This window comes from Coffea arabica, chromosome 11e, assembly GCF_036785885.1.
Source record: "Coffea arabica cultivar ET-39 chromosome 11e, Coffea Arabica ET-39 HiFi, whole genome shotgun sequence".
NCBI classification, from domain to species: Eukaryota; Viridiplantae; Streptophyta; class Magnoliopsida; order Gentianales; family Rubiaceae; genus Coffea; species Coffea arabica.
In genome coordinates, this window is record NC_092331.1 from 52,564,034 (window position 1) to 52,587,537 (window position 23,504).

A 23,504-nucleotide genomic window follows, 5' to 3' on the forward strand; every position below is an offset into this window, starting at 1 on the left:
TTCACCAGGGAGCGTAAATTGGTAGACATCGCCCACCTTTCGAATGACACCCATTTGCTCTAAACTGCGCAAATCCAGTGGCTCAATCTCTCGAGCTAAGGCGAAGTTGTGCTCCTTGTCAAGGTCTAGCACTCCCAATCGGATGGCCAAGTGGGTAATGAGCGAGCCTAGGATAATCGGTTTATTTTGCTTATGAATGACTGACTCCATTTGAGTGGCTATCCAACACCCAAAGTTAACCTTAACATTGTTGCGCATGCACCAAAGGAAGTAGAATTCTGCTTTGGTAAGGGTGCCGGAGGAATCCTTTCGTCCCGAGAAATTGTAAGCCAAGAACCTGTGGATGACCTTTAAGACCGGATCCTTCAGTTCAGAGGCCTTGGACTGACTCGGATTATAAACTAGCCGATCCGTAGACCACTCCCTCCAGATGTCAATATATTCAGTTCTGAACGGTCTGGTGTAGTCAATAGCACTATTAATATAATCTCCGGAGGCAATGGTGTCCTCACTGACAAACCCCAAAGTCAGATTAAACTCATTTATTGAGAAATCATAATCTTTGCCTTTTAATCTAAACCGAATAATCTCCGGCTCATCCAAAGTGATGTATTCATTCCTGATAAACTGAAAAGAGCAGTAAAATTCACAACAAAGCTCCTCAAACGTGGGGCAGTTAATGCTCAAATACTGTTCCCAACCTATCGCTGAGAACAATTGCTCAACCTCCCGAGCAATTCGCAGGTGGTCCAGGGTTGGGGCATGGAAGCACTTACAAGGGGCAACAGGTCGATTCACCAAAATGTTAAACCGGTCCTGTTGGGCCCTTGTAAGATTAGTTATCGGTTCCCCCCACTCTCCAGGAGACATGGTGCTCTTATTCAGGCCCAAACGGGACCGAATGGTGGGTTGTACCGGCGCTCGTCTCTTCCGAGGCTGGGACCCTGACGGCCCAGCAGTAGTTGCCTTCTTAGGGGGCATTTAGGGACCACAGGAATAATGAATGAGCTCAAAGACAGCCAACCAACCACCAAAAGCAGATATGGGACCACAGTCAACAGAAATTATCGAATATTCCAGCAGCTTAGCCACAAAAGGGACACAATTACCCCACCAACCGACAACCAGACCACAAACACCAATCAATTCCCCACTGTTGGCAATTAGCCGACAACAATTAAGAAGACCGAGCCAACTCCCCTCAAATCAAGATATTAGTCAATAAAAAACAGCACTCAGAGGGCTACCAACCACGTGTTCCAAATAACAAATTCACTAAAGCCCACAGATATCTCAAGTATATATTCACAGGGAAGCAGATATAAGGTGTTTCTCTTCAGATAATCAACCCACTGGTCCCCTGACAATACCAACAAATAAAGCAACCCAAAAGGAGGCAAAAATTGGCAATTAAAACTCCCAATCGAAGCCACCAGCTTAACAAGAAAAGTAGGGGTACCACTTTTTATTCCCTTTGTCTTCGCTGAAGAAGAAATTGGCGGGGAAGGAAAACTGAGGCTGGGCGTGCGCGCAGAGGCAGGCGTGCGAGCTGAAGTTGCGCAGGTGGCAAAGCTGCGCCGTGCGCAGGCGCGCGCGCGCGCGCGGACGCTGGATCTGAGGCGCGCGGCTGCGAGGAGGGCCGCTCGCGGCAAAGGCGCAGGCAGGATCTCGTAGGCAGAGCAGGTCGTGCGAGCTAGCGTGCGAGAGGGCAGAGGGAAAAAAAAAAAACTGCGCGCAGGTGGGCAGCGCAGGCGCGCTGATGGGTAGGCGCGCGCGCAGGTGGCAGCGCTGGCGCGCTGAGGCAGGCGCGCGCTGTCTGCTGCTGGTGCTGTGGGTGCGCTCGGTCGTGAGGATCTGCGCGCGCTGCTAGATGGCGCGCGCTGGTGGCACCTCAACGCTGGGCGCGGCTGTGCAGGCCGCGCTCTGGGGCAGTTGGGGGCTGGGTCTTGGAGGCGCGCGGCTGCCCGATCTGGGTGTTGGCTGCGGCGGACGGCGGACGGCGATGGGCGCTGGGCGATGGCAAGAGGCGGCGGTGGGCTTTACCAGCAAGAAGAAAGGTAAATCAGGATTTCAGAGAAATTGGAAAATTGATTGCCCAAGTCACGGACAGGGACAAGACCAGAAAAGGTAAGGAAGAATAGGGTCCTGGTCAAAGCCCCCCCCTTTTTTTTTTGACTTTCGCTATCGAAGTGGTTGGAAGGCGTGGGCACGCCTTGGAGGACATGGTCCTCTGACCAGAGCGTCTAAATGATTTCCAAACGAATTTCCATCAAGGCGTGGGCACGCCTTGAAACCTCTACTCCTCTATCCAACACCACAAAAACAGTCAAAACATTAAGATAAAACTGAAAAATCGCAGAGTAAGTAAGAATGATCACAACTAATATTGTAGTCCTTGGGTTGCCTCCCAATCAGCGCCTTTCTTTAACGTCTTTGGCTAGACATGGCCTTCAATTGTTTAAATCTCTCCTCTTGGATCATCAAGGAATAAAACCTCCATTTGCTCATTATTAAACCCTTCGTAATAAGGTTTTAGACGGTGACCATTGACTACGAATCTCTTCTCCGTCTTAAGACTTTGTATTTCCACTGCACCATAATGAGAAATATTAGTAACAATAAATGGACCAATCCAACGGGAGCGCAACTTACCAGGAAAAAGCTTAAGTCTTGAATGATAAAGTAAGACTTTTTGCCCTACGACAAACGACTTTCTCGAAACTTGTTGATCATGGAAAACTTTGCTTTTCTCCTTATAAATTGCGGAATTCTCATAGGCTTCATTCCTTAGCTCTTCCAACTCTTGTAATTGGAGCTTTCTGTGTCCTCCAGCCTCCATGAGATCCATATTACACCGCTTAAGTGCCCAGAATGCTTTGTGTTCATATTCCACCGGGAGGTGGCAAGGCTTACCAAAAACTAACCTGTATGGGGACATCCCAATCGGCGTCTTATACGCAGTGCGGTAGGCCCAGAGAGCATCTTCCAATTTCACACTCCAATCCTTTCGATCAGGCCTCACCATCTTCTCCAGGATCGACTTAACTTCCCTGTTTGATACTTCGGCTTGACCATTCGTTTGGGGATGGTAGGGAGTGGAAACTTTGTGGAGCACACCATACTTACGAAACAAAGCAGTGATCGTCTTATTACAGAAATGGGTGCCCCTGTCACTCACTATAGCTCTTGGCATTCCAAAACGGACGAAAATGTTAGATCTTATAAAATCTGCAACCACTCTAGAATCATTAGTCCGGGTGGCTTTTGCCTCCACCCATTTGGAAACATAGTCAACAGCAAGTATAATGTACAAGAAACCAAAGGACGAGGGGAAGGGGCCCATGAAATCTATACCCCAGACATCAAAAATCTCAACAAATAATATGGGGGTTTGACTCATTTGGTCTCTTCGAGAAATATTCCCCACCCTTTGACACTTATCACAAGATTTGCAAAACAGATATGCATCCTTAAACAGAGTAGGCCAATAAAAACCACTTTCTAACACTTTACGAGCCGTCCGCTTTGGACCAAAATGCCCACCACATGCAAACGAATGACAGAAAGCCAAAATAGAGTGAAACTCACCTGCACTTACACACCTTCTTATCACCTGGTCTGAACATTGCCTCCATAGGTATGGGTCATCCCAAAGGTAATGTTTGGCATCACTCTTTAGCTTATCCCTTCTAGCTTTTGCCCAACCTGTAGGTAATTGATTCGCTACCAAGAAATTTACAATATCGGCATACCATGGTGCCGACGAATCAATGGCCAGAGGTTGCTCCTCAGGGAATGACTCCCTCAAAGGTAGATCTTCTTGATTCGTGAGCAACCGGCTCAAATGGTCAGCCACCAAATTCTCGGCTCCACTCTTATCCTTAATCTCTAAGTCGAACTCCTGCAGGAGCAGGATCCATCTAATGAGCCGCGGTTTGGCATCCTTTTTCGCCAACAGGTACCTCAAGGCTGCATGGTCAGAGAAAACAATTACTTTTGCACCCAATAAATATGACCTAAATTTCTCTAGTGCAAAAACAACAGCTAGTAATTCCTTCTCCGTCGTGGAGTAATTAAGTTGGGCTCCACTTAAGGCTCTCGATGCGTAGTAGATCGCGTGTGGCGCTCTTCCCATTCTTTGTCCCAACACGGCCCCCACGGCATAGTCACTTGCGTCGCACATAATTTCAAACGGAAGGCTCCAATCTGGGGGTTGAATGACAGGCGGCGATGTCAGTGACTCCTTCAATTTATCAAACGCCACCTTACATTCACTTGTGAAATCAAACGGCACGTCTTTCTGCAGCAGTTTGAACAGGGGTGCTCCGATCTTCGAAAAGTCTTTGATAAATCTCCTGTAAAAACCTGCATGGCCCAAAAACGAACGCACTTCCCGGACACATACGGGGTAAGGTAGAGCAGAAATAAGGTCAATTTTTGCTTTATCTACCTCTATGCCCTTAGCCGACACAACGTGTCCTAAGACAATGCCATGATCTACCATAAAGTGACACTTTTCCCAATTAAGTACCAAATTCGTCTCTATGCACCTTTTCAGAATTAAAGCCAGATTTTCCAAGCATTCATCAAAACTGTCCCCATACACACTGAAATCATCCATGAATACCTCAATTATTTTCTCTACATACTCGGAGAAAATACTTACCATGCACCTTTGAAAGGTCGCTGGAGCGTTGCAGAGTCCGAAAGGCATCCGGCGGTAGGCGAACGTGCCAAATGGGCATGTGAAGGTAGTCTTCTCCTGATCTTCTGGTGCGATCGCGATCTAGAAGTAACCTGAGAAGCCATCCAAGAAACAATAGTAAACACGACCTGCCAATCGTTCTACCATCTGATCAATAAAGGGGATGGGGAAATGGTCCTTTTTAGTCACGGCGTTTAGCTTCCTGTAGTCGATGCACTGACGCCAGCCAGTAGCTTTCCTGACCGGGACCATATCACCCTCCTGGTTCTCCTCCACGGTCACTCCCGCCTTTTTCGGGACTACCTGGACAGGACTCACCCATGGGCTATCCGAGATAGCAAAAATGATCCCCACCTCTAGAAGCTTGAGTATCTCCTTTTTCACAACTTCCATCATCAGGGGGTTCAACCTCCTTTGAGCCTGTCTTACTGGCTTCGCATCTTCCTCGAGCCGAATTCGGTGCATACATAAGGATGGACTTATTCCTTTGATATCTGCTATACTCCACCCAATTGCCTCCTTATGCTCCCTCAGGACCCGCACTAGTTTGTCTTCTTGACTTGGAGACAGGTGCGCAGAGATGATTACCGGCAGTGTCTCCCGGTCTCCTAGGAATGCGTACTTAAGATGCTTTGGCAGAGGCTTTAATTCTAAATCTGGTGCCTGCACAACTGAAGGAAGCAGTTTCGTTTGAGCCTCTGGCACGAAAAGAGAAGTAAGCTCATACCTTGGGGATACGGGTGGAAGCGAGTGTAAGGCTTCCACAGCATGGAGCAAATCTTCCCTTAGGTCCACATCAGGAGTTACACCCAACTCCAGATGCTTGGCTAGAGCCACTTCCAAAGCGTCTTCGCCATCTAATTCGAAAATTTCCTGCACAAAAGGCTCAATAACACTCAAAGCAAAGACCGAGTTAGATTCTTTTGGGTACTTCATCGCCTCAAAAATATTGAAATTCACAGTTTCACCATCAAATTCCATTGACAAAGTACCCTCATTCACATCTATCTTAGTCCTGGCAGTGCTAAGAAATGGTCTACCTAACAAGATAGGTGATGGGCTTAATGATTTCTCATCTCCCATGTCCAAGATATAAAAATCTGCAGGAAAAACCAATTCATTTACCTGAACCAAAACATCCTCAACTAGCCCCTCTGGATATGCATTTGTGCGGTCAGCTAGTTGGATTATGATGGCCGTTTCTTTAAGTGGCCCAAGATTTAGAGAAGCAAAAATAGTCTTTGGCATCACATTGATTGACGCCCCTAAATCTAACATTGCTTTCCTAATCGGTGTATTCCCTATCTTACAGGGGATCGTGAACATACCTGGATCTCCACACTTGGGTGGGAGTTTTCTTTGGAGCATTGCTGACACATTCTCTCCCACCGCTACTCTCTCGTCCCCTATCAGTTTCCTCTTATGGGTGCACAGATCTTTGAGAAATTTAGCATATTTCGGTATCTGCTTGATTGCATCCAGTAAAGGGATGTTAATCTCCACTTTTCGGAACACCTCCAAAAGCTCTTTTTCCTTCTCTACATTTTTTGTCTTCTCCAGCCTACAAGGAAAAGGAGGTAAGTTAGATTTAATAGTGGGCGGAGAAGTGAAGGTTACCTCAGGATCCTTGCGAATACGCCCTTCCTCTTCAATTTCCTTCTCTATCTCCTCCTCACTCTTGCTTTTTGAATTTCCCTCTTTCGGCCCTTCCAGTGTCTTGCCACTCCTCAGGGTCATGGCACTCACATTCCTGGGGTTTACTTCGGATTGTGAAGGTAACTTTCCATAAGCGTGGGACTCCAAGCGATTTATAGCAGTTGCCATCTGGCTTATTCGAGCCTCCATATCCTTCATGCCTGATTTTGTGTCCTGCTGGAACTGATTGGTGCTCATGGTTAAAGCTCTAGTTTCTTGCTGGAGTTGAGCCATATTTGTGGTCAATGACCTGGTCTCCTGCTGGAACTGTCTAGTCTCTTGCTGGATCTGGGCAGTAGTCGTAGCCAGACTCTTTACAATATCCTCCAAGGAACTCCCTGTGTTGGAGGATGATGGTTGTGATTTCGGTTGCCATGGTTGCTGAAATCCTGGTGGACGATTCGGAAATGAATTTTGTTGCCTGTTCCCATAGCTGAAATTTGGATGATCTCTCCAACCCGGATTGTACGTGTTGGAGTATGGATCATACTGCCTACGAGGCGCGGGCACGCCTCCAGCCATGTTCACCTGCTCTGCCCCGTCCTCTTGCAAAATGGGGCACGAGTCTGTGCAATGGTCCATGCTAGTGCAGATTCCACACACCTTTGCTCGCGGTGTTTCTCTCATGGCTAATTGCCTAACAACAGACGTCAATTCTGACATTTGCTGCTGTAGGGATGAAATCTCTACCTCGTTGACTTTACGGGGAGGGTTGCTCTCACGGAAACCAAATTGCTGGGAGTTCTCTGCCATGGCTTCGATGAGCTCCCACGCTTCCCTCGGTGTCTTGTTTGCCAGTGCTCCCCCACTTGCAGCGTCAATGATACTTCTATCGGTTGGTTGGAGCCCTTCGTAGAAGTATTGGATTAACAATTGTTCACTAATTTGATGCTGCGGGCATCTAGTGTACAACTTGTTAAACCTGTCCCAGTATTCATACAAGGACTCACCGGGATATTGTTTAATGCCGCAGATCTCCTTCCTCAAACTCGCAGCCCGGGATGCAGGGAAGAATTTTTCTAAGAATTTCTTTTTCAGCTGCACCCATGTGGTAATACTACCTGCTGGTAGGTAGTACAGCCAATCTTTAGCTGCATCTTTGAGAGAAAACGGGAAGGCTCTAAGTCTTATCTGCTCCTCTGTGACCCCGGGAGGTTTCATGCTAGAGCAAACTACCTCGAATTTCTTGACGTGCTTGTGGGGTTCTTCACCAGAGAGGCCATGGAAAGAAGGTAGGAGGTGAATCAATCCCGACTTCAGTTCGAAAGCAGTGTTCTCAGCCAAAGTGGGGAATTTGATGCATAAGGGCTGGTGAGTCAGCTCCGGGGCAGCCAGCTCCCTCAAGGTTTGGTTGTTGGCCATGCTTACTTCGTCTTCCGCTGACTCGTTTGCAGCAAATAAGTGCCCTTGTTTTCGTCTCTTGGTCTCTTGCCTCCGCTTACGCGCTGCCTTCTCAACTTCCGCGTCGTATACTAATTCACCTGTGCGAGAAGAACGGGGCATAAACTAGCAAAAATACCAAGAAGAACAGAATAAAATAAAAATAAAAATAAAAATTGAATTTGAAAAGAAACAAATAATCCAAATGCCAACTCCCCGGCAACGGCGCGAAAAATTGACAGGTGCCGAACCTGTGCAATAATAATTATTAAAAAGTCCTAATTACCACCTCAATTAAATAATTATAAAACGAATCCAAGTACTGGAGCAGGGACCCTAGGTGTGCAATGGGTTACTTGATTCACCATGTTCCCGAAGAGTTTGCTTGATCCGATATACCGGATTCGTCTATAAGAATACTAATTTTGCGTACAATGGCAAGTAGGGTCGATTCCGCAGGGAGCAGGTAGGAAATTATTTCTTTCCAAATCAGCAGAGCAAAATTGGGGGATTTTCAATGGGAGAGGAATAAATAAAATAAAAGTAAAATAAAAACAAAGCGAACTAAATTCAAAACCAACTCACAAAGCACAAGTCACTAAAAAAAAATAGCAATTAATACGATTCCACCCAAAGGATCAACTGCTCAGGCACTGTCCAATTAAATGATCATCGATGCAAAGATATTTCACCCATTCATCACTAGACTGGTTATAGTTATCAATAAGCTCTGACAACCAGTTCTTCCTTACCTATTCGACAGTCAAGGTACGACCATTGACTGCTTCCCTAACCAGATAACAACCCTAGGTACGACCATAGGAATTTAATTACCCAATTGCATTAAAGCTAGAAGAACCCAACCCTAACCAATAAACACGCTAAGAGGGTTTATTTAAATTAGATCTTGCGTTTCCCCAACATAAAACCAATTATGGTGGTTGCCACGAGGTGTCAATTAAATGAACAATTACGGATTCTATTTAATTAACGTGGCAGTAGGCTATTAAATTAAATCAAATACCCGGCCGTTGATATTCAATTAATAAAATACCCATGAACAATTAATTCAGGAAACGCACAAATAATGACGAATTGGAAGAAATAATGAAAGCTTGATTAGATCTCACAGGTTTTATGGACCGCGCCCTCGCGTCACCCTTTGGGTAGAGGAGGAAATTAGCCGCTCCTCATCGTTTCAATCCCGCGTGATTTAATTGACTTCATTCAATTATTTGCCAAGGAATTGGGAAAGGGAAATTAACTGCAATAACAACCGAAAAGGCCCTGCCTTCGTCCCTTTCGTCGGAATCCCAATTACAAAGCCAAAAGCTACGAATGAATTATCCAGCGGAAAAGTTGAAAATCAGAAGAGACCAGCGACGTCTAGCGCCTGGGAAAAAGAAAACTAAAGCTACTGTCTTTTTATCCGATGTAAATCTAGCTATCTAATTTGCTGCCCAAGAAGAAACAAAGGAAAAGGGAGCCGTCGTACAAAAAGTAGCCGAAAGAGTATAATAGCTAGGTCCCCCTTTTTTTCTTCTGAATCCCTCTTTATAGCCGCCGCCCACAATAAGTCCAAGAAGAGTCCAAGAAAGCAACGTCTCCTGCAATTGATTCTGCAAAAGGCCATTTCCCTTTTTTGAGTTTTGATCCCATGCGCCTGGTCCACATGAACCACGGTCCGTCTTTCGGTTTCGTCCACCTTCCAAGGCGTGGTCACGCCTTGGGACGAGAAGTCTTCTGGAAATCTACCCCGCGAGATCATTTTTAATGCCGATCACCTATAATTCATACGAATGTGAGATATGAGTTAAACCTCAGTACTTAGCACAGTAAGTAGTCGAAATTAGACCAAAATAACACTGCAAAATGTGCCAAATAACTGCTCTATCAGGCGAGCTGGCGGTGCGCTGGTCTCGGTCGAAGAAGAAAAGAAAAGAAGAAGAAGAAGGAAGCGGGGAAGAAGAGGAAGAAAGGGAAAGAAAGGAAAGAAAGAAAAGAAAAAGAAAGAAAGAAAAAAACAAAGAAAGAAAGAAAGAAAAAGAAAAAGAAGAAAAAGAAAAGAGAAAAGGGGAATTGTTTTTTTTTTTTTTTGTAAAAACTTACGCTAATGTAAATCGTCCCAATTGGAAATTGCTGAATTTTTTTTTTTTGTAATAATAAAATTTTTAAATTTTTTTTCTTTTTTTCTTTTTTTTTTCTTTGGAAGGGACTCCTGTCTTAGGCGTGGGCACACTCAACTGCTATAGAGTCCGCAGATCCTGAACGAGAATTTCTTTCCCTCAGGCGTGACCACCTGTCGTGGGCACGTCTAACTGCTATAGAGTCCGCAGATCCTGAACGAAAATTTCTTTCCCTCAGGCGTGACCACCTGGCGTGGACACGTTTAACTACTACAGAGTCCGCAGATCCTGAACGAAAATTTCTTTCCCTCAGGCGTGACCACCTGGCGTGGGCACGTCTAACTACTAATTTCCTGCCACCAAACATCAAACTATTAATTGATACTAACATTTAACTAAAACTTAAAAAATGCATGAAAACTGAAACAAATAGTCTTGGGTTGCCTCCCAAGTAGCGTCTTTCTTTAATGTCTTTGGCTAGACATTTTCATGTTTATTCATGGAGGAAAAAATCGTGCAGCTCGTTTCAGTGCTTCATCTTCTATGTAATCCTGATAGCCCTCGTAAATAGAGTAATTCTTGAGCACACGAGCTACGGTCTTCCATGGACTAGTAGATGGCTCCAAACAACCAAGTAATAACCTTAAGTTTTCATTCACTCCTCCATCACAAGCACTTATTGGTTTGAGATATTTTGCCATCGTGACTCTTAACTTGTTCCTGTCATGAAACTCAAAATTTTCTGGTATAATTAAATCAATCTCACTAACGGGAATTAAAGAATAAGAGTCAGGAAAATATTGATCAAGGAATGGAGGAGATGTCACCGCATTTGGAGATTGTTCACTGGATTCATTCACTTGAACTATTTGATGTTGGGGTCTCAATTCTTGTGCTTCAACTTTCTTTTCAACTGCATCTTTAGATTCTTCTTCTTGAGACTCTTGCAGTACCATGTCATTCGTCAGGATAATTGCACTCTCATATTCCTCATGGTCGATAATAGTTTGTGAGGGCAATTCTTCACTCATTCAAGAAGCCAATGACGTTATCCTAAATGTCAATTGATCCATTTGATCTGCTAGGTTACGCCTGCTCACTTGTGTCTCCTGTTGAATTTGATATGTGTTGGTAGCTATTAATTCAACTATCTCTTCAAGAGACATACCTGACATAGATGATGATTCTTGAAACTCATACTGCTGAAAATTCATTGGCCCTGTTGTATAATCATAACTGGAGTTATCCCACCATCCTTGATCATACCCGTTTGGATTAGGGTTATACCACGTTTGAGACCAGGGTGAAAAATCTCCATAATTATTGAATGGAACACTCAGATTATCTTGATATTCGGGGCACATACCGGTTGAATGATCCCTGGCATAACAAATTTCACAGGTTGCAGCAGCCATTCTTTTTTTAATAGAGTTTAGTGCCTCTAAATATGCAAACTTAGAAAAAAAATCAGTCTCATTGCCTTCCCCGGAAACAAAATCCAGTATATCACCAAAATACGGAGTGTTAGAAGTCATAAACTATATAATAAAAAAAATAAGAGAAAAATAAATAAATAAAAAAAAACAAGATGAACTCAAAAAGAAACAAATTAATCTGGCACCAGTCCCCGGCAACGGCGCCAAAAATTGACAGGTGCCGAACCTGTGCAATAATAATTACCTACTCAAGAAAAATACAGATTTTGTATATAGCGGTGAGTAGAGTCGAATCCACAGGGATTGGGGATAATTCGTTTCTTCTAGAGTTCAAAGTATGGGGGGTTTTGGATTAAATGCTAACTAAATAAATTTACTGCAGAAAATAATTGATTAAGAGAAATAATTAAGGGAAAACTCTAGCCAAGGGTACACTTCAGAAATGGTTCAGGCACTGATCATTGATTCACACATAATTCCACATTTATTAATAGACCAGTTATAGTTGTCATGCACGGGATAAACAACCAACCTTCCCTTAATTTCTCGATAGTTAAGATACGACCGTTAACTATTTCTCTAACCCAAAAACAACCCTATGTACGACCGTAGGATTTAATTCCTAGATTGCATTAATAATTAGAAAGACCCAATCCTAACTAACAAACACGCTACGAGGGTTTGTTTAAGTTAGATCGTATGCTCCCCTGACATAAACCCAATTACGCCAATTGCTACTGAGATAAAGATAACGAACAATTACGGATTCAATTATCCCTATTTAGCAAAATAGCCTATGTGAATAATTAAATATTGCGCATCTATTCAATTACTCACACGAGCTATAGCAATTAAAAGTAGGGAACATATAAATACCAATAAATTAAGGAAGCAATTAAAATAAATTAGATCTCACAGTAATTGTTGAACCAAATCTTCAGTTGTCCCCTTGACTTGAATTAAGAGGTTAGTTCTCCATTAATGGAGAACAACCATGCGAAAGAGCTAAGAAAAGGAAACTAAAACTATGCTAAAAGCCTAAACTAAAACTATTGATTGATAAACCTCTCGTACGTTTCTCCCTTTTTGAAGCCAAAAGGAAGTCTAATGCTATCTCTAGTGGTCCCCACACCAAATTCAAAGTCTTGTACGTTTCTTTTCCTAGAGTCCAAATGACTCATGCTTCTTATCCGTGGTCCCCGCACATGTGGACAAACCCTCCAAAGTACTTGTTGTTCCAAGTCTCTCTACGTTGCTTTCTTTGAAAAGCCCAAATGACTAAATGCCTTGCACTAGCTTGTGGTCCCCACCAATTCAAGGACCCAAAGGTTGAAGCCCTTAGAAGTCTGCATTTTCCCATACAAGTCCCTCCTTTTTGGTAATTTTCTGCTTCACTCCTGAAATTGATTCCAAATACCAAATATGAGTAAATATCAGCAATTAACACAATATTTGTCAGGGATAGAAGGGGAAATCAATAATAAATTTACTAACAAATTATACCCTATCAATTCCCCCCACACCTGAATCATACTTGCCCTCAAGCATGGGGAAAGTATACAGACACCAAAATTTGATAATGGTCATTGCTCTATCTACCAAATTACCAAGATATTCAAGAGAGAACCATATATCGGGCATTAGTAATTAAAATCCAAGAAGCATCCCCCCAGTTAGCCCCTGAACCACAAATTCCTTCAATTTCCAAATTAACTACTCTAAGAAAAAGGAATGGCACACAACATTTATCAGCTAATGGTCCAAATATTCACACAAGTCCCCATATTAAGTCCATAAACCGGCAAGCTCTCCTATTATATATTCTCTCTTTTTTTTTCTTTTCCTGTTTTTTTTATATATAATAATAATATTTGACACAAAAAGACTTAGTCTCTAGCCGCCGGAGCCTTTTGGACGCGAACTCCAACATTTTTAGATGAAGGAGCCCGGTTACTCAGGTCCTACCGCTATACGACCACGTACTCATATAAAGTACCACCTTTTGACGCGAGAATCGACACTTTTACGTGCAGATTCCCGGTTACTCAGTAGCAACTAATAGCGGAATACAGTCAAGTTTATTCTCAGCCAAACAATGCAAAAATGCAAAACAACAACACTAATAACCACGCATGGGAGCAGCTTGCCTCATTATTGCCAAACATGGAGCACTGGAGTCAATATTGGACCAGTTCACATTAAAATGGCAACAGTCATTCCCTATGCCTAGAAGAGTTAACAAAAAAATCAAGAGAGTCAAGCAATCCGATATTCACCAGGGAGATATCTTGGACCCAACCACATTAACCTGATACATTTTTATTTTAAAAAATTGGCAAAAGTAGAATTAGACAACAATCCAGCATCAAACTTGGTATTCATATGAAGACTGACCACTAGGAAAAAAAAAAGAAAAAGAAAAGAAAATAAACGAAAAAGGAGATAAATATCAAACTAAAAATAAAGGAAAAACCTTTAGAAACTAAAATTAAAAATACTAGCACCCAAAACTGACCCCCCCCCACCTAAATCACACATTGCCCTCAATGTGATAAACTAACAGCAAAAGGAAGGAGAAGGGCAACGGTACTTCCCTGAAGTTGTCAAAACAGGGGTGGGTTGGGCGGGGTACTGCCAAATTCCGCACCATGTTATGCAAGTCGACGTCAATGTGGGTCACTCGAGTCTCCAGTCTCTCAACTTGCATTCGGAGTTGGACCCAGTCGTTAGCCCCTGGTTGGTCCCCTCAACAATCAAATGCAAACTGTCTCCAATTGGGCAGTCAAGTATCCAATTCCACCTACTAAAATTAGCAAATGGCTCAAGAAAATGGTACTCCAGTAACAGTAGTTCAAAAGTCGGACAATAACCAAATCACAAGGGTATTAGTTGGCTATCAGACAGGCAACCATATAGAATCCATGAATGTATTCAAAACACCCCAACTAGTACCACTGGTGCAGGCATAGGGAAAAATTAAAGCAAATGACCAACCCAAAGTATTGATAATTCCAAGCAACGCCAAGCAGTACCAGAAATCGAAAAGACCAAAATGGTAGTCAATTGGGGCAAATAACTCCCAAGGCAAATAGAGGCAACCTACTTCAATAAGCAATAGAAATGGCACAGGAGCCGTCCAATGCACCAATTAAATGCAATAAACCCCAACCAAAGGCAGCTCAATAGACTCCAGACAGAAAGTACCAAATGATACTCAATTGACACCAAAAACGATCCCAACAAAGCAGCAAGATCGAAGGATACTCAGTCACAGATGCTCAAGCATATCGAAATAAGAAATTGTAAGCAAATTAGCACAACCAGTACCACTGGTGTATACACAGGAAAGAAGGGAACCACATGGCCAACCCAATTAATAAAATGCACAACTGAGGCACCCCAAAGGCTAGAAAAGTACCCTAACAACACAGCAAATTGAATGAATATGCACTGGGTCTCCAATTCAGTCAAAATAAGATCAAGGGGCACGATACAAAAACTAACAAAGCAGAACTCAAGTGATACCAACAGGGACCCCAACAGAGCAAAGAATTCAACCAATTGGAGCAAGTGAAACTCAACAAATGTCACCAATTGGACATTCAATTACCCACTTCAAGCGACCAAACCTTAAGAATTTTAAGAATCCCAGCAAACAGGCAATTCCAGCAACTACCGATTAGAATTCGAGAAAATTTAAGAATTGGAAAGTAACACCGCAACCAGTACCACTGGTGTATACACAAGGAGGAATTAAATCAAACGGCCAACAATTCAATAAATATCAGAAAATATCCCCACATATGGCAGCAATTAAACTCAAATCTGTCCACAATTTACCCTAGAAAATGCCCAAATCAACACCTTCTTTTATCCATCAAGAAACCCAAACACAAAAACTCAAATTCCAACAATAGAAGAACCAGAAAAATACTAATCGAGGTTGAAAATTCAATACCTCCACCTGTCAATTTTGACAGGTGGGAAGGGCGTGGCTATGGGTGGCAGACAGTAGCAGCGGGTCGCGCGAGGTGGAGCAGCTGCGCGATCAGCGTGCGAAGGAGAGCTGGTGGTGGTCCGTGTGGTGGCGCTTGGAGCTCGGAGGCAGCGGTGGACCTGAGGCTACTGCAGAAGTGGGAGCGAACTGGAGGGAGGCGCAGCGTCTGAGAGAGCGGCGGCGCGGAGAAAGGGCGGCGTTTGACTGTCGGGCGCGACTGGGGTTAGCTGGGCGCGGCGAGAGGAGGAGTTGCGGTGGCAGTCAAAGGCGCTGGTGAGTGGAGGTGGCGGGTGGAGCTTGGAACGGAGGAGCTCAGCGAGCTGTGGGTGGACGGCCGTGGGCAGGGGAGCAGCGGCGGTCTTTGGAGCTGCTGAAGGTGGTCCGTGAGGTGGGGCTCGAGTGGGTAGCCGCTGGTGGATGGCGGCTAGTCAGCAGCTGCCGCGGGCTGGAGATGGCGATGGAGCTGCTGGAGTGGAGGCGAGCTGGCGGTGCGCTGGTCTCGGTCGAAGAAGAAAAGAAAAGAAGAAGAAGAAGGAAGCGGGGAAGAAGAGGAAGAAAGGGAAAGAAAGGAAAGAAAGAAAAGAAAAAGAAAGAAAGAAAAAAACAAAGAAAGAAAGAAAGAAAAAGAAAAAGAAGAAAAAGAAAAGAGAAAAGGGGAATTGTTTTTTGTTTTTTTTTTTTTGTAAAAACTTACGCTAATGTAAATCGTCCCAATTGGAAATTGCTGAATTTTTTTTTTTTGTAATAATAAATTTTTTCTAATAAATTTTTTTTTTGTAATAATAAAATTTTTAAATTTCTAGACTTCAGTTCGAAAGCAGTGTTCTCAGCCAAAGTGGGGAATCTGATGCATAAGGGCTGGTGAGTCAGCTCCGGGGCAGCCAGCTCCCTCAAGGTTTGGTTGTTGGCCATGCTTACTTCGTCTTCCGCTGACTCGTTTGCAGCAAATAAGTGCCCTTGTTTTCGTCTCTTGGTCTCTTGCCTCCGCTTACGCGCTGCCTTCTCAACTTTCGCGTCGTATACTAATTCACCTGTGCGAGAAGAACGGGGCATAAACTAGCAAAAATACCAAGAAGAACAGAATAAAATAAAAATAAAAATAAAAATTGAATTTGAAAAGAAACAAATAATCCAAATGCCAACTCCCTGGCAACGGCGCCAAAAATTGACAGGTGCCGAACCTGTGCAATAATAATTACTAAAAAGTCCTAATTATCACCTCAATTAAATAATTATAAAACGAATCCAAGTACTGGAGCAGGGACCCTAGGTGTGCAATGGGTTACTTGATTCACCCTGTTCCCGAAGAGTTTGCTTGATCCGATATACCGGATTCGTCTATAAGAATACTAATTTTGCGTACAATGGCAAGTAGGGTCGATTCCGCAGGGAGCAGGTAGGAAATTATTTCTTTCCAAATTAGCAGAGCAAAATTGGGGGATTTTCAATGGGAGAGGAATAAATAAAATAAAAGTAAAATAAAAACAAAGCGAACTAAATTCAAAACCAACTCACAAAGCACAAGTCACTAAAAAAAATAGCAATTAATACGATTCCACCCAAAGGATCAACTGCTCAGGCACGGTCCAATTAAATGATCATCGATGCAAAGATATTTCACCCATTCATCACTAGACTGGTTATAGTTATCAATAAGCTCTGACAACCAGCTCTTCCTTACCTATTCGACAGTCAAGGTACGACCATTGACTGCTTCCCTAACCAGATAACAACCCTAGGTACGACCATAGGAATTTAATTACCCAATTGCATTAAAGCTAGAAGAACCCAACCCTAACCAATAAACACGCTAAGAGGGTTTATTTAAATTAGATCTTGCGTTTCCCCAACATAAAACCAATTATGGTGGTTGCCACGAGGTGTCAATTAAATGAACAATTACGGATTCTATTTAATTAACGTGGCAGTAGGCTATTAAATTAAATCAAATACCCGGCCGTTGATATTCAATTAATAAAATACCCATGAACAATTAATTCAGGAAACGCACAAATAATGACGAATTGGAAGAAATAATGAAAGCTTGATTAGATCTCACAGGTTTTATGGACCGCGCCCTCGCGTCACCCTTTGGGTAGAGGAGGAAATTAGCCGCTCCTCATCGTTTCAATCCCGCGTGATTTAATTGACTTCATTCAATTATTTGCCAAGGAATTGGGAAAGGGAAATTAACTGCAATAACAACCGAAAAGGCACTGCCTTCGTCCCTTTCGTCGGAATCCCAATTACAAAGCCAAAAGCTACGAATGAATTATCCAGCGGAAAAGTTGAAAATCAGAAGAGACCAGCGACGTCTAGCGCCTGGGAAAAAGAAAACTAAAGCTACTGTCTTTTTATCCGATGTAAATCTAGCTATCTAATTTGCTGCCCAAGAAGAAACAAAGGAAAAGGGAGCCGTCGTACAAAAAGTAGCCGAAAGAGTATAATAGCTAGGTCCCCCTTTTTTTCTTCTGAATCCCTCTTTATAGCCGCCGCCCACAATAAGTCCAAGAAGAGTCCAAGAAAGCAACGTCTCCTGCAATTGATTCTGCAAAAGGCCATTTCCCTTTTTTGAGTTTTGATCCCATGCGCCTGGTCCACATGGACCGCGGTCCGTCTTTCGGTTTCGTCCACCTTCCAAGGCGTGGTCACGCCTTGGGACGACAATTCTTCTGGAAATCTACCCCGCGAGATCATTTTTAATGCCGATCACCTATAATTCATACGAATGTGAGATATGAGTTAAACCTCAGTACTTAGCACAGTAAGTAGTCGAAATTAGACCAAAATAACACTGCAAAATGTGCCAAATAACTGCTCTATCAAATCCCCCCACACCTAGACAATGCTTGCCCTCAAGCATTTCGAAGCTCAGAAGTACAACCAAGAGAGCAGAGGTCATGCAGTAGTCTATACTAATACAAGCATCTAGAGTCCCTGACAATATCACCAAAGGTAGAACACACTGGACAGGTTGTAATTTGAATCGAAGAATATATAAGAATACTAGGAACGCTCAAATCAACATCACGGAATGTCATTACCATAGGCTTGCACATTTATCACATCTCCACCACTTAAAAGTGAACTAAACACATAAATCAAAGGAGCTTTAATAGGGTTGTAATGGGGCTCCGGTGAAAAGCGGGTTGAGAAAGTATAGATAGGGGGTAAAGTGTCAAGAGAATGCCCGAAACTTACTAATAACCATAGTGCTTTACTGGAGGAAGTTCACTAGCTAGGCAGTTCCCATTTGCTGTACCCACTGTACAAGTGCCCAAATTTTTTTTTTTTTTTGGAACTGCTCGCAAGGCGTGGGCACGCCTTGTAACCCTTAGTCCACTGGTCACGAGGGCTTCTTCAGTTTTTTTTTTTTTTTTTTTTAAAGTTCCGCAAGGCGTGGGCACGCCCTGTAAGTCAAAGTCCACTGGTCAGTGGCCCTCTTCCAATCTCTCATTCTTTATACAAGGCTAACATCATATGGCACCTAATCTAAAACCACTTGCAACCCCCAAATTTGTTTGTTTTCGCACAAATGATGGAATTCAGGCATCCCTTGACAACACAGGGGTAAACAGGAAAGTTTAAAGAGGTCTTGGGTTAACAAATACGGGTAACAACCAGAAACGAAGGACAAAAGCTCAAATTGGTTTACTATTGGGAGATAAGGTAATGGCTTGATTCTTTTAGATAGCTAAAGAGGGTTAAACCTTAAATGCCCTTATCATTTCAAATGCCTCCAATTCACAAAAAATGTGGCCTCGACATGCATAAACCAGCAAGTTCTAGAATGCCAATACCATGAGTGATACCCACTCAATCAAACAAAATGGAGCAAACAAGAATAATATGCTCAAGCAAGGCTCAAAAGCTCCCCAAAGGTTACAAGAATGGGTCAATTCCAGCATATTCATCATTCAACAACATTGCCAAGGGAAACAAAATGCATAGCTAGCATACTTAACCACATAACCACTTACGTTGATTGTGTCATTCATCACAGCACACACTCCAACATTGACAAGCATAGACATAATTAACCACTTTCAAAAAAAATTTTTTTTTTTTTCAACGAAGCAAAAAGCACAGAACTGATGAGACAAAGCTAAAAGGACTAGTGAAAGCCAATCCCCCCACACCTAAGACCGACATTGTCCCCAATGTAGGAAAAATAAATGAAGTATTAGGAGAACTGAGAGGAACTTCCCTGATCACCGGGGAGTGAAAACGAGTCACTAAGGTGGAGGGGGATGAGGCGGCGTGAATCCAATGTGAGCGTAGAAGGCCGCCTGATTTTCTGCCTGAATGCGGGCGAAGACCTGGAGCGCCATAAGACGGCCATCTATCTGTGAAAGCTGGGTGTTGAGCTCATGAACACCCTCCTGGAGGTCCGGGTAGCGGGGGTCTCTAGCAGGGGGAGGGCGCGAGGAGGACGGTCCCGCCTGATCCGGATGCGGTGGCAAGTCAGTGGAGGGTGCAGTGGCGGGCATCCGAGGCTGTGGGCCGTCTTCACCAGGGAGCGTAAATTGGTAGACATCGCCCACCTTTCGAATGACACCCATTTGCTCTAAACTGCGCAAATCCAGTGGCTCAATCTCTCGAGCTAAGGCGAAGTTGTGCTCCTTGTCAAGGTCTAGCACTCCCAATCGGATGGCCAAGTGGGTAATGAGCGAGCCTAGGATAATCGGTTTATTTTGCTTATGAATGACTGACTCCATTTGAGTGGCTATCCAACACCCAAAGTTAACCTTAACATTGTTGCGCATGCACCAAAGGAAGTAGAATTCTGCTTTGGTAAGGGTGCCGGAGGAATCCTTTCGTCCCGAGAAATTGTAAGCCAAGAACCTGTGGATGACCTTTAAGACCGGATCCTTCAGTTCAGAGGCCTTGGACTGACTCGGATTATAAACTAGCCGATCCGTAGACCACTCCCTCCAGATGTCAATATATTCAGTTCTGAACGGTCTGGTGTAGTCAATAGCACTATTAATATAATCTCCGGAGGCAATGGTGTCCTCACTGACAAACCCCAAAGTCAGATTAAACTCATTTATTGAGAAATCATAATCTTTGCCTTTTAATCTAAACCGAATAATCTCCGGCTCATCCAAAGTGATGTATTCATTCCTGATAAACTGAAAAGAGCAGTAAAATTCACAACAAAGCTCCTCAAACGTGGGGCAGTTAATGCTCAAATACTGTTCCCAACCTATCGCTGAGAACAATTGCTCAACCTCCCGAGCAATTCGCAGGTGGTCCAGGGTTGGGGCATGGAAGCACTTACAAGGGGCAACAGGTCGATTCACCAAAATGTTAAACCGGTCCTGTTGGGCCCTTGTAAGATTAGTTATCGGTTCCCCCCACTCTCCAGGAGACATGGTGCTCTTATTCAGGCCCAAACGGGACCGAATGGTGGGTTGTACCGGCGCTCGTCTCTTCCGAGGCTGGGACCCTGACGGCCCAGCAGTAGTTGCCTTCTTAGGGGGCATTTAGGGACCACAGGAATAATGAATGAGCTCAAAGACAGCCAACCAACCACCAAAAGCAGATATGGGACCACAGTCAACAGAAATTATCGAATATTCCAGCAGCTTAGCCACAAAAGGGACACAATTACCCCACCAACCGACAACCAGACCACAAACACCAATCAATTCCCCACTGTTGGCAATTAGCCGACAACAATTAAGAAGACCGAGCCAACTCCCCTCAAATCAAGATATTAGTCAATAAAAAACAGCACTCAGAGGGCTACCAACCACGTGTTCCAAATAACAAATTCACTAAAGCCCACAGATATCTCAAGTATATATTCACAGGGAAGCAGATATAAGGTGTTTCTCTTCAGATAATCAACCCACTGGTCCCCTGACAATACCAACAAATAAAGCAACCCAAAAGGAGGCAAAAATTGGCAATTAAAACTCCCAATCGAAGCCACCAGCTTAACAAGAAAAGTAGGGGTACCACTTTTTATTCCCTTTGTCTTCGCTGAAGAAGAAATTGGCGGGGAAGGAAAACTGAGGCTGGGCGTGCGCGCAGAGGCAGGCGTGCGAGCTGAAGTTGCGCAGGTGGCAAAGCTGCGCCGTGCGCAGGCGCGCGCGCGCGCGGACGCTGGATCTGAGGCGCGCGGCTGCGAGGAGGGCCGCTCGCGGCAAAGGCGCAGGCAGGATCTCGTAGGCAGAGCAGGTCGTGCGAGCTAGCGTGCGAGAGGGCAGAGGGAAAAAAAAAAAACTGCGCGCAGGTGGGCAGCGCAGGCGCGCTGATGGGTAGGCGCGCGCGCAGGTGGCAGCGCTGGCGCGCTGAGGCAGGCGCGCGCTGTCTGCTGCTGGTGCTGTGGGTGCGCTCGGTCGTGAGGATCTGCGCGCGCTGCTAGATGGCGCGCGCTGGTGGCACCTCAACGCTGGGCGCGGCTGTGCAGGCCGCGCTCTGGGGCAGTTGGGGGCTGGGTCTTGGAGGCGCGCGGCTGCCCGATCTGGGTGTTGGCTGCGGCGGACGGCGGACGGCGATGGGCGCTGGGCGATGGCAAGAGGCGGCGGTGGGCTTTACCAGCAAGAAGAAAGGTAAATCAGGATTTCAGAGAAATTGGAAAATTGATTGCCCAAGTCACGGACAGGGACAAGACCAGAAAAGGTAAGGAAGAATAGGGTCCTGGTCAAAGCCCCCCCCTTTTTTTTTTGACTTTCGCTATCGAAGTGGTTGGAAGGCGTGGGCACGCCTTGGAGGACATGGTCCTCTGACCAGAGCGTCTAAATGATTTCCAAACGAATTTCCATCAAGGCGTGGGCACGCCTTGAAACCTCTACTCCTCTATCCAACACCACAAAAACAGTCAAAACATTAAGATAAAACTGAAAAATCGCAGAGTAAGTAAGAATGATCACAACTAATATTGTAGTCCTTGGGTTGCCTCCCAATCAGCGCCTTTCTTTAACGTCTTTGGCTAGACATGGCCTTCAATTGTTTAAATCTCTCCTCTTGGATCATCAAGGAATAAAACCTCCATTTGCTCATTATTAAACCCTTCGTAATAAGGTTTTAGACGGTGACCATTGACTACGAATCTCTTCTCCGTCTTAAGACTTTGTATTTCCACTGCACCATAATGAGAAATATTAGTAACAATAAATGGACCAATCCAACGGGAGCGCAACTTACCAGGAAAAAGCTTAAGTCTTGAATGATAAAGTAAGACTTTTTGCCCTACGACAAACGACTTTCTCGAAACTTGTTGATCATGGAAAACTTTGCTTTTCTCCTTATAAATTGCGGAATTCTCATAGGCTTCATTCCTTAGCTCTTCCAACTCTTGTAATTGGAGCTTTCTGTGTCCTCCAGCCTCCATGAGATCCATATTACACCGCTTAAGTGCCCAGAATGCTTTGTGTTCATATTCCACCGGGAGGTGGCAAGGCTTACCAAAAACTAACCTGTATGGGGACATCCCAATCGGCGTCTTATACGCAGTGCGGTAGGCCCAGAGAGCATCTTCCAATTTCACACTCCAATCCTTTCGATCAGGCCTCACCATCTTCTCCAGGATCGACTTAACTTCCCTGTTTGATACTTCGGCTTGACCATTCGTTTGGGGATGGTAGGGAGTGGAAACTTTGTGGAGCACACCATACTTACGAAACAAAGCAGTGATCGTCTTATTACAGAAATGGGTGCCCCTGTCACTCACTATAGCTCTTGGCATTCCAAAACGGACGAAAATGTTAGATCTTATAAAATCTGCAACCACTCTAGAATCATTAGTCCGGGTGGCTTTTGCCTCCACCCATTTGGAAACATAGTCAACAGCAAGTATAATGTACAAGAAACCAAAGGACGAGGGGAAGGGGCCCATGAAATCTATACCCCAGACATCAAAAATCTCAACAAATAATATGGGGGTTTGACTCATTTGGTCTCTTCGAGAAATATTCCCCACCCTTTGACACTTATCACAAGATTTGCAAAACAGATATGCATCCTTAAACAGAGTAGGCCAATAAAAACCACTTTCTAACACTTTACGAGCCGTCCGCTTTGGACCAAAATGCCCACCACATGCAAACGAATGACAGAAAGCCAAAATAGAGTGAAACTCACCTGCACTTACACACCTTCTTATCACCTGGTCTGAACATTGCCTCCATAGGTATGGGTCATCCCAAAGGTAA

At 44.2% G+C, this 23,504-nt stretch overlaps 1 non-coding gene across 1 annotated transcript; it reads left to right on the plus strand.

Annotated features, from left to right (window-relative positions):
- Positions 1–7,283: 7,283 nt before the first annotated feature.
- LOC113719753 (small nucleolar RNA R71) lies at positions 7,284–7,390 on the plus strand. Its single transcript, XR_003455010.2, has one exon. It is a non-coding gene; the product is annotated as a small nucleolar RNA R71 (small nucleolar RNA).
- Positions 7,391–23,504: the final 16,114 nt, after the last annotated feature.